This window comes from Eriocheir sinensis, chromosome 21 (assembly GCF_024679095.1).
Source record: "Eriocheir sinensis breed Jianghai 21 chromosome 21, ASM2467909v1, whole genome shotgun sequence".
Taxonomy (NCBI): domain Eukaryota; kingdom Metazoa; phylum Arthropoda; class Malacostraca; order Decapoda; family Varunidae; genus Eriocheir; species Eriocheir sinensis.
Window position 1 is genome coordinate 2,186,358 of NC_066529.1, and position 11,143 is coordinate 2,197,500.

The window sequence follows — 11,143 nt, forward strand, 5'->3', positions numbered from 1 at the left end:
GTATAACCAAATATATTCTGTATGTTTGAAATTACTAATATTCTTTGTGTTTTCGATGTCAGTTGTTTAAAAAGAACTTGGAATTTGTAATAAGGATCTTGAAGTCACCGTATTAGTAGAAAAAATTAAGAAAGTGACACAAATAAGGAAGGAAGAATTTTCAGCATTAACCATCTCCATTTCTCCATCCACTACCTTCCACCATTATTCCACTCTATCACCACCAACATCATCACCCTTCCATCTATCTCCTCTCACCCTCTTCCTCCTCCTCCTCCTCCTCCTCTTACTCTCCTTACTCAGATTTTTTTTCCCACTCTGCTATTCCTCCTCTAAATCATCTTTTCTCCTCGTTATCCACCTCCACCACCTCCACCTCCACCCTACACCCTTATCACCAATGTCTCTTCTAGCTCCACCCACCCATCATGAACCACCCTCACCTCCACCCGTTACACTATCACCACCTCCATCACCTCCACCACCACCACTCACGCAGGGTGGACTAACGAGCCTTCTCTCCTTTGTCACCGTAAACACTAACAACGTCGTTATCCGCTTCACCCTCTTAAAGTCGCCCTTCGTCATCCGCTTCCTTCCATCATCTTCCCCTTTTTCTTTGCGATCTTCCCTGCGTCGTCCATTCTTATTCTTTTTTTCTATCCCTCATCATTATGCTTATTATCCCTCTCCTTATTCTCTCCTTTTCTTTTTTATCTCTCATCCTCTTGCTTTTTCTCCTTCTTCCTACTCCTTCGTTTCGTCCTGTTCCTTCTCTATATTATTCTCTATTGTCGTTTTCCTCTCCTTTCCTTCCTCCTTTTACTCTTCCTTTTCCTTTTTTCTCCTTGTTTTTATCTCTGTTTCTCCCTTCCTTTCCTACCTCCCCCACTTCCCTCTCGTTCCCTCTTATTTTGCCTTGCCTTTTTCTTCTTTTTATCTATATTTTCTTCCTCCTCATTATATTTCCCTTCATTCTCTTCCTCACACTCTTCCTTCTCCATTCTCCCCAATTCGCGTCTTCTTTCTCCTCATCTTCTCTTCCTTCCCTTAATCTTCCGTTACTCTTACTATATCTCCTCATTCTTCTCCTCTTTCTCTCATCCTCCCATTTGTGCTGCTTTCGAGGATCACGCTATGTCACGCTAAGCTGCACCTCATAACAGTAAAGTCAAGGGATAGATTCACCCTCGAGAGAAAACCTGTGAAATACGTCGATCTCATTTTTACCTAATTTTCAAGGGGGTCTAAAGAGAAAATAAAAATGAGAATGGTTGGTCAGTAAATTCGTGTCTGGTTTTGGTTGACTTTGTAAATGAAAGTAAAGCAAAAAGTGAGTTGTTTTAGATGTTTTTGTATTTGTTATATGTGTGTGTGTGTGTGTGTGTGTGTGTGTGTGTGTGTGTGTGTGTGTGTGTGTGTGTATCCGGGAGGGCAGGGGATAATCCTAATTTGTTCAGGTTAATTTTTCCAAACTTTTCCTTTTCTTAGTATTTTCTTTATAATTTCTTAAAGTTTTGGTTGGGTCTACCCGCAATTTCACGGCTTGCAGATAATGGTGGTGGTGGTGGTGATGGTGATGATAATGGTAATGGCGGTCGTGGTGATGGCGGTGGTGGTGGTGTATTGATGAAGATGATGATGATGGTGATAATAATAGTGATAAAATTGATGATAATGATGGAGGTGGTGATGACGGTGAAGGTTACTGTTGGTCGTGGTGGTTTTGGAGATTAGGGAAATGGTGATGGTGGTGGTAGTGGTGGAGGTGAAGGTTAGTGGTTAGGGGGAGGTGAGTGGTTGTGGTGGTGGTGATGGTGGAGGTGAAGCAAGTAATTACAGGTAGTTAAGTTAATGTTTCTCGGGTAAATTGTAAATGGATGTAAAAGTGAAAACCAATTACGGCAGGTCACTTCCGGCTTGTGTGGTTAGTCGAGTTAAGTATTGGGGGGTAGTTTTTGTTTTCTTCTTTTTCCTTTGTTCGCTGCTGTAGTTTTTGTTCTCTTGTTATTGTTCTTCGTGTTGTTCTTGTTCTCCTTCGTATTCGTTTTGGTATTTGTCTTTTTCTTTCTTTTGTTTTTGTTTTTATCCTTTTTCTTCTATTTTATCTTCCACCTCCTCTTTGTGTTTGTTGTTCTAGTCATCCTTTCTTTATCCCTCTTTTCTCCCTCTTCCTTCTTCCGTTCCAACACTTCTCCTCTTCTTCTTTTCATCTTTTCTCTCAAATATAGACACTTAAATCCACCTCTCCTCTACCTCCCTGCTTCCTGTCACTCGAAATACACTCCTAATTCTCTCTCTTCCTTCTCCCTTGTTTCCTTTTTCATCCACCGCCACTTAAATTCATCCTACTCTCTTGTTCTCTCTTCCTTTCACTCTACATCCCGTTCCGCATACAGCTTCCTTTTTTCCCCTTCCCTTCTTTTCCTTTTCCTTTTCCTTCTCCTTCCCCATCCTACATGCCCCTCTTTCCTCTTCCCTTCTCCTTTCCCACTCTTCTTCTCTTAACTTCACCATCCTACATGCCTCCACCTCCCTCTTACCTTTCACATCCAGTCCAGTCGTACTCCAGCACGTGCCAGCCTCACCCCCGTCCTTGCGCAGCCTCGCCATATCTCCGTTCCTCTCTGCCCCGCCCCTCTCAGCTTCACTCCACTAATTCCGGGTTCTTTAAAGTCGCACACCTGTCCCAGCCGCTCCAGGTACGACAGCTGCTGATTGGCCCGTTGTTGCGAGGAGAGAGAGAGAGAGAGAGAGAGAGAGAGAGAGAGAGATTACCACGCCCTCTTACCCCCAACCCCCCTCCCATAATAACTTGCTCTCGTACTTAACTCCTCAATTCCCCCTTCCTCCCCACCCTCCCCAGCTTTTGACCTTCCTCTTGCTCCCCTCACGCCCCACTTCCTTTCCCACTTCCGCAATATAATAAGCTTACATGTTCTCCTCTCTCCTCTCTCCCTTCTCCCTTTTCTCCGTCTGTTCTATATCTTCCGCTCTTCCTCTTTACCTCCCTTTTTCTGTTAGTTCTATATCTTTCCCTCTTCCTCTGCACCTCCCCTTTCTTCGTCCGTTCTTTCTCTTACTCATATCCTTAACTCTCTCCTCACACGTCTATTCCATACCACTCGAACCCTCTAACCTCCAACTTCTCTAAACTTTACTTCCTCATCCCCCCATCAAAGTTCAGCATCCGTTTCCTCTTTCTCCATTTCCGATATTTCTCAGCATTACTCCATCCACCCTCTTCTTCTCAGCACCTCGCTTTCCCTAACTAACTTTCCCTACCGCACTCGTTTCCCATTTCGACTTCTTATCCCCAACTATGTCTTTTCACCTCTTTTCCCCTCTCTTTCATATTCCGTTCAACCGCCATACCTCTCTTAATTCCTCTCTTTACTTAACTAACTTTCCCTACCACACTCAATTCCTATTTCGGCTTCTTATCCCCAACTATGTCTTTTCAACTCTTTTTCCCCCTCTTCCATTTTCCGTTCCAACGCCATACTTCTCTTAATACCTCTCTTTACTTAACTAACTTTACATACCACATTAATTTTCTATTTCGTCTTCTTTTATCTCCGACTATCTTATCACCTCCTCTTTTCTCTCCCTCTCTTCCATTTTCCGATCCAACACTAATCTACCCTTCGTAACTACTTTCCTCTTCTTCTTCCCTTTTTTTTTCATCATTCTCACTAATATTGACACTTAAATCCACTTGTTTCTCCTCTACCTCTTTCCTTCCTGTCACTCTTAATGCTCTCAGTTTTATTTCTCGTTTTTCTTTCTCCCTCGTTGCCTCTGATTATGCTGATGGGCGGCGATAGAGCAGGTGATGGTAGGTTGTGATGGTGGTGGTGGTGGTGGTTGTGGTGGTAGGTGGTGGTGGTGGCGCAGGTGGTAATGTCTCGAGCAGGTGCTTTCCGCCACCTGCCCCAGCCAGGCGCCGCTTTGAGGTGGCGGCAGCTAATGACCGTGAAAGTGTGCTAATGAGTGGCAGGTGTGTGTGTGTGTGTGTGTGTGTGTGTGTGTGTGTGTGTGTGTGTGTGTGTGTGTGTGTGTGTGTTGTTCTTAGCCTATCTGTTCCTGCTGTATATCTTCTAAGTTGTTATCCATTTCCTTTTCAGTCCCCTTATCCTCTTCTTGTTCCCATCCTCTTTCTCGCCCTTTTTCATCCATCTTGGCTTTATAGTTTCTCATTCATCAGTCTCCTTATCCTCTTCTCTTTCTTATTCTCTTCCTTGCCCCTTTTCATCCTTTTTTTCATTCATATTTGTTTTATACTTCATCATTCTGACACTCTCATCCCTCTCCTCCTCATTATATTCTTTCCATCTTTTCCTGTTGCATCTCTTCATCTTTTTTTTCTGCCTTTTAATTCCTCTTCCCCTTCCCATCCTCTTCCTTGTCCTTTTCATCCTCCTTTTCATCCATCTTTGCTTCATACTTCCTCATCCAGACATTCATCCCTCTCTCCCTCCTCATATTCTTTCCATTTTCTTTTCCCTGGTCAATCTCTCCATCTTTTTCTGCACTTTTAATTCCCCTTCCCCTTCCTCTTCCTTCCTTCGTGTGCTTCGTCTTTCCTCCAACTTGTTTATCTCCGTAACTTGTCTTCCTAAGTCAGTCTCTCTTTCTCTTAAAAATCTCCCCTCGTTCTCTCTCCCTCTTTCCTCTCCTCTTTTTATTTTTTCCTTTCATGATCACATTCGTTTTTGCTCATTTGCGTCCACTTCCACTTTTGTTCGTTTTCTTCCTATTCTCCTTACACGTTTTCTTCTTTTTTATATTTGTTTTTGCCTTTCTATCCTTCCCTCTCATCATCCCAATATGTCTTCCATTTTTCAACCTTTCTCTCTTCATATTTAGCTTCCTTTCTTCCTCCTTCCTTATCTATTCCTTTTCTATTTTTTCATTTTTGCTCCTGTCCTCCTTTCTAGTCTTGCTGCCTCCTTCAGTACATCCCTTTTCTCTATCTCCTCGCCCTTCTGTTCCCTCTCCTCCGTTTTTCTTCTCTTCTACCGTCTCTCCCTCCCTCCTAGTGCCCTTACCTAATGAGCAACATCTTGACTCTTTTCGCTGTCATCGTTGTCAAAACTTTCTAAAATTTGCGTCTCTCTCTCTCTCTCTCTCTCTCTCTCTCTCTCTCTCTCTCTCTCTCTCTCTCTCTCTCTCTCTCTCTCTCTCTCTCTCTCTCTCTCTCTTCTCTTCTCTTCTCTTCTAAGCTTTTTATGGTTTCTTATTTATCTCTATTATTTTTACGTTACTATTATTTATTATTTCCTATTTTCGTATTGTTCATTACACGTCGCGTATTTTCACTTCGTCTTTGAGTGGCTGTTTCTGTGCGCACCTTGTTTTTCTTTTTTATATATTCTGAGACCTGCGTCATATAGATGTGTACAAATGTTCAATCTCTATAATTTGTTGGAACATAAGCAAAGTGATAATGATGTCTAAACTTTTACAGTAGTCTTTTTCTCTTTCTTAATGGACGTTCAGTTCACTGACCTCTGAAACGATGTTGTTTTTTCAACCCTTCAAGAGCAGACCCGCCGGCATTCTGATATTTAAAGTTTTTTCCCAGGTATACGCTAGTTAGTTTAACCTTCTGGACTCGTTTGAAAACGCAGAACAAAAAGTTTATATGTAACATCCCTTTTTTAGCCAAGCAATTATAGTATAAAAAAATGTTGGCAGCTTTTTCTGAAAGCAAAATTTGATTGTAACAGCGAATCATTTCAGTTTTCTTGGAACTTTGCATTTAAAGTAAAAAATAAAATAGAATATACACCTCAATTGTTTCCACCTTTAAAAAAATAAATATAGTTTTACTATTATAAACAATTATTTCCTTCATTGTTTGTAACGCTGTGTTAAACAGTAATTAACCTAAGGCCTAAGCAGTTTACAGCGTTAAGAAAAAAAATATAGGCTAGTATTTACAACTTCAGCGACGCGAAATTTATCGTATCACTTGTTCAGTCAACTTGTAGCCACGAGCTCACTGTAAAAAAAATATACCTCAGCAATAAATCCGTTTATAAAGAATTGATAAAAGTGATAGCAACAAGAAAATTATTGAAATATCATAGTAAGTCATTTAAGTCTTTCTGTAGCTATGCATTTAGTGATTTTTTTCAATGTCAATTATTGCTCTAACAAAAATATTTCAAACCTTCTCACACCCAATGATTGGTAATATTGTTCACTGGTCGAAGTTGAAATACTACATTTAAATACATAACTTGAATATTAATTGTGTGAACTGTTAGGAGCGCTCTATTTTAATACTGATTCATGCCAATCTTTTGATTTATTTAATAATACATAAGAAGTAAAACTGCTCCCACTTCATTAGCGCATTTGATTAAAAAATACAATTTTTTTTTTAAGATCCATTAGTTTGAGCACCTCTGCAGCCATTACTTGAGAGAGAGAGAGAGAGAGAGAGAGAGAGAGAGAGAGAGAGAGAGAGAGAGAGAGAGAGAGAGAGAGAGAGAGAGAGAGAGAGAGAGAGAGAGACTTCAATTATTTGGAATCTAAGACGCTGAAAAAACACGCTCGACCATTTCTTTTCGACACTGAGTACTTCAACCTTTTTAGCAAGTCACAGGTTTTCTTTTTCCTTTCTTCATGCAATGTTGGTGTTGGGAGCTGTGTCGCCGAGGCCAGGGATCGTTATTCACCACACACTCCTAAGTACAAGTCTCCTCACATATTTTATTTTTTTCCTACTTTTATTGTAATGTTTTTTCTTGGTATTTCTAACAGGGTCTAAGATGTTACTGTAATGTTTTATTTTTCTTCTTATCAAAGCCTTTCTCATTTTTTTTACAGTTTTCTTGAATTTTTTGTCATTGTTTTCTACGTTTTTTTTGTATAATATTTGCTTCTCTATTGATAAGTGTAATAATGACTCTTCTTTATCAATATTTCCAACGTTTTTCGCAATCTATATATGTTTTAATTCTTTCCCAATACCAATTCTCTCTTTGCAGACTTACCCTTTCCTCATTATTTTATTATTATTTCTCTTGCCCGCTACGTCACACCCATGTTGTCGGGGGAAGCAGCAGCAACGCGCGAAAGTATTTTATAGGCGTTCGCATTGTTTGTTCTGCTCGGTGCTTCCTATTGACAAGAGGCTCAATACTAAAAGACGGATGAGTTAGTTTGTTGTAGAAGGAGCGTGGAGGAGAGGGAAGAGGAGAGAGGCGTGTGCTTGGCAGTGAGAGGAAGAGAGAGTGGACGATGGTGGAGTTGAATGGCGTGATGGTAAAGTGGAGCAGAGTGGTGCGTGGGTGTGGGTGTGGGTGTCGCCTAGAGGGAGACGGGAGGAGTGCAGCTGAGTGGCGTAGACGTGAAGGAGAGGGAAGGAGAGTCGTAAGTGGTGGGGTAATAAGGGAGAGGGGATGAGGAGAATGGCTGATGGAGATGTGTAGGAGAGGAGACGAGAGAGGAGAGGTGAGTAGTGTGTTGTGAGGGTTAGGGGAGAGAGGGAAAAGAGGAGAGGAGGAGGAGGAGGAATATTGAGAGTAAAGAAGAGGTAGAGTGTTGTAAAGATGTATAGATAAAGTGAAGATAAGAAATGATTTTTAGCGAATTGGAAGTGAAGAAGGAAGGAAATAAGTGAGAATGAAATTTAAGGTAGGAAATTACTTGACAGGAAGAAAGTTAAGCAAATGGTTTCTAATGTATTGGACGTAGTGTAATAATTTAAAGGACAGAAAGAATAATGGAGATGGAATGGAATAAATAGTATAGATAAGAAGCTAGGTTGGAAGGGGATTTAGAGAAAGAATTGCTGGAGGGGATAGTTGTAGAGACGGAAATAAGTAAAGTTATTAAGAACAAGAAGTAAGGAGGTAAGGAAGAAATAATGATGAAATAAGAAGGAAGAAGGAAGCCAGATGTAACTTACAGAAACTGGTTGGTGAGTGGATGGAGAATACGTTGGCTAATAGACATGAAGCAAATGTCTTAGAAGGGAAGTGGCCGTGAAGAAGCTGAGTGGGGTGACTAAAGGGGTTAGAGGTAGAGGAAAGGATGGGAAGGCAAGGGAAGGGATGAAGTCAGCAGAAGGGAAGGACGATAAGGAAAGATAAAGGAAAGGAAGGATAGGATATAGAAGGAAAATGAAAAGTAAGACAAAGGAAGAGAAGAGGAGAGTAGAGTATGGAAGGAAAAGGGAAAGAAAGTGAATGAAACAGGAGGAAAGGGAATGAGAATGAGAGGAACAAATATGATAGGAAAAGAATGGAGAAAGAAGAAAGAGGGAAGGATTAAGAAAAAGTCAATATTAACGGGAAGACTAACAAGAACAGCATCCAGCATAATGATAGTAGTAGTGATAATAATAATGATAATAATAATAGTAATAATAATAATAATAATAATAATAATAATAATAATAATAATAATAATAATAATAATAAAAATAATAATAAAAGTAATAATAGTAATAATAATAATGATAATGACAGTAATAATAATAATAATAACAACATCCGCAACAGCACCGCCACCGCCGCAGCATCCACCGCAATTTGGCGTCCTAAAGCAAAACTTAGTCCCGCAATCTCGGAAGCGTCCGCCCCCCGCGACGCCTTGCAAAGCACTGAAAGGATGATAATGAGACTCACAATGACCCTCAGAAGCAGCAGCAGCGGTGTGTGTGTGTGTGTGTGTGTGTGTGTGTGTGTGTGTGTGTGTGTGTGTGTGCGTGTGCGAACTTAGTAAATAAGACAATATATAAGTAAATAAAGTACGACTTATATAAATAGGAGCTAGTTTTTGTTATGATAAGTTGACTAGATAAATATATTCTAATGATAGTAAGTTTAGATTACAACAGATGACCAGGAACACAAAGATGGTGCCTTGAGTAAAACAGGTAAAATTTGGAGCATAAAAGAGAGTTAGAACAGTTGGGGGTTACAAAAATGGTGTAAGGAATGGGAGTAGAGCAGCTGAGGGTCGAATGGCCTTGCTTGGGTAATGGAAACGGGTGCCGCCGCCGGGCTGACTGGAGGACTGGAATGTCGGGCCGTAAAATATGAGAACCATGCTGCCCGCCCTGTAATATACTGTATTGAGGCGAAGCATTTGTGATATAGTGACCTCTTTGTTGGGCCTTCCCTTGTTTCTCTCTCTCTCTCTCTCTCTCTCTCTCTCTCTCTCTCTCTCTCTCTCTCTCTCTCTCTCTCTCTCACTAATAATGCTTCGATTTGGCTGCTCCGTTATTTGTTGCTTGTATTCTACTCTTTCTCTTCACTCAATTGTAGTAGTGCAAAACTCTTCGGTCTTAGATTGCCAGATTTCACTGTCTTGGCAAAAAATCTCTCTCTCTCTCTCTCTCTCTCTCTCTCTCTCTCTCTCTCTCTCTCTCAGTTTTTTTATTTTATTTATCTTGTTACTCATTAGTCGACTTCTTATTTCTTCTATTTGTTCACCTTTCCTGCTCTCAGCTCACCTTCGCGCCTAATGAATTGTGTCCTTTCGTGTTTGTTTCTATCTATTTTCCCTTCAACTCTCTTTTCTATATTCCTTTGTTGTTATTTTTTTCTTCCTTGCCTTTCTTTCATTATTTTTTTCTTTATTTTTCTTATTCGCGTCCTTTCTTCCTTTCCTCTCTCTCCTCTGGCCTCCTTTGATGTCATGCATTTATCATTTGCAATCTGCTCTTGTCGCAATACTGGCAACATCATTAAAAACAACATTAGGGTCGATGACGATGGTCTTACACGTTTCAATGCTACACAATAATAATAATAATAATAATAATAATAATAATAATAATAATAATAATCATGATAATAAGAAAAACATAAATGATGATGGTTAAAATAACAGTTAGCATAAGAATTATAATATGAATAAGAGTAAGAATAATGTTTGTAATAGTAATAATATCCAGTGATAATGATAATACACTAGTAAAAACATCAGCAGTGATCACAATTAATAATACGCACCTTTTTTTCTGTTCTCTTCTCAGGTATGTTGTATGACTGACGTGCGAGCAGCAAAACTCCGTTCACCGATTTTTCAACACCTGTAACTCTGCGCAGGTAAGGTGTTCAGGATTTATTGTTTGGCCCAAGCCTCGCCGCCAGACCTTTGAATCTTTCTCGTCTGTGTTAGGGGTTACAGGTTGAAGGTAAAGAAGTGAGGGAGAGGATGGAAAGAAGAAATAAATTGATGGATAAATGGGTAACAGGTGAAGAGAAGAGTAAAATGGTTGGGAGATATGATAGAAAACGAGAGATTTTTTTTTTGTGAGAGAGAGAGAGAGAGAGAGAGAGAGAGAGAGAGAGAGAGAGAGAGAGAGAGAGAGAGAGAGAGAGAGAGAGAGAGAGAGAGAGAGAGATTATTAAGAAGTAACTTGGGATATACAAATGATACGAGGAAACTATACGTAAAAAGAGAAAGAAGGAAGGAGAGGAAGCAAGTGAGGAAAGATTAATGATAGGAAGATAGATGAGGTCTCCTTCCCGATCTTACTGAAGGTCAAAAATAATGAGAGAAGAGAGGAAGAAGGTAATGATGATCTGATGGTTAGAAAAATATATGAAGAGAAGATATAAGTCATAAATATCATTCATCTGTCTTTTGCGTATGGGAAGGAAGAGAAGAGAAGGAATGAAGGATGAGGGAACTGAGAAATGAATTTGTGGAAAGGAAGGAATATAAATGTTTACAAGTCAAGAGATACAGAACTAACTCGCGAAATCAATCTCTCTCTCTCTCTCTCTCTCTCTCTCTCTCTCTCTCTCTCTCTCTCTCTCTCTCTCCTCATCCCATCTCTCTCTCTCTCTCTCACTCTATCGTCACCACTCTCCCCTACCACATATTCCCTCTCCCTTCCTCTTCCTCTCTCTCCGTTCCTCCCTCCCTCCCCCCCTTGGACGGAGTATTGATCCTGGCAACACTGTTTCTAACCGGAATGAGTTTGTTTTTCACACTCGCAAAACTAATTAGGTCGGGAGAAAATAGCGAAGAGGTTTGTGACAGAGGGAAAAGGTGTGGACAAAAGGTTCAGTGTTTTTCCTTGACTTAATTCGAGAGAGAGAGAGAGAGAGAGAGAGAGAGAGAGAGAGAGAGAGAGAGAGAGAGAGAGAGAGAGAGAGAGAAAGGGTGA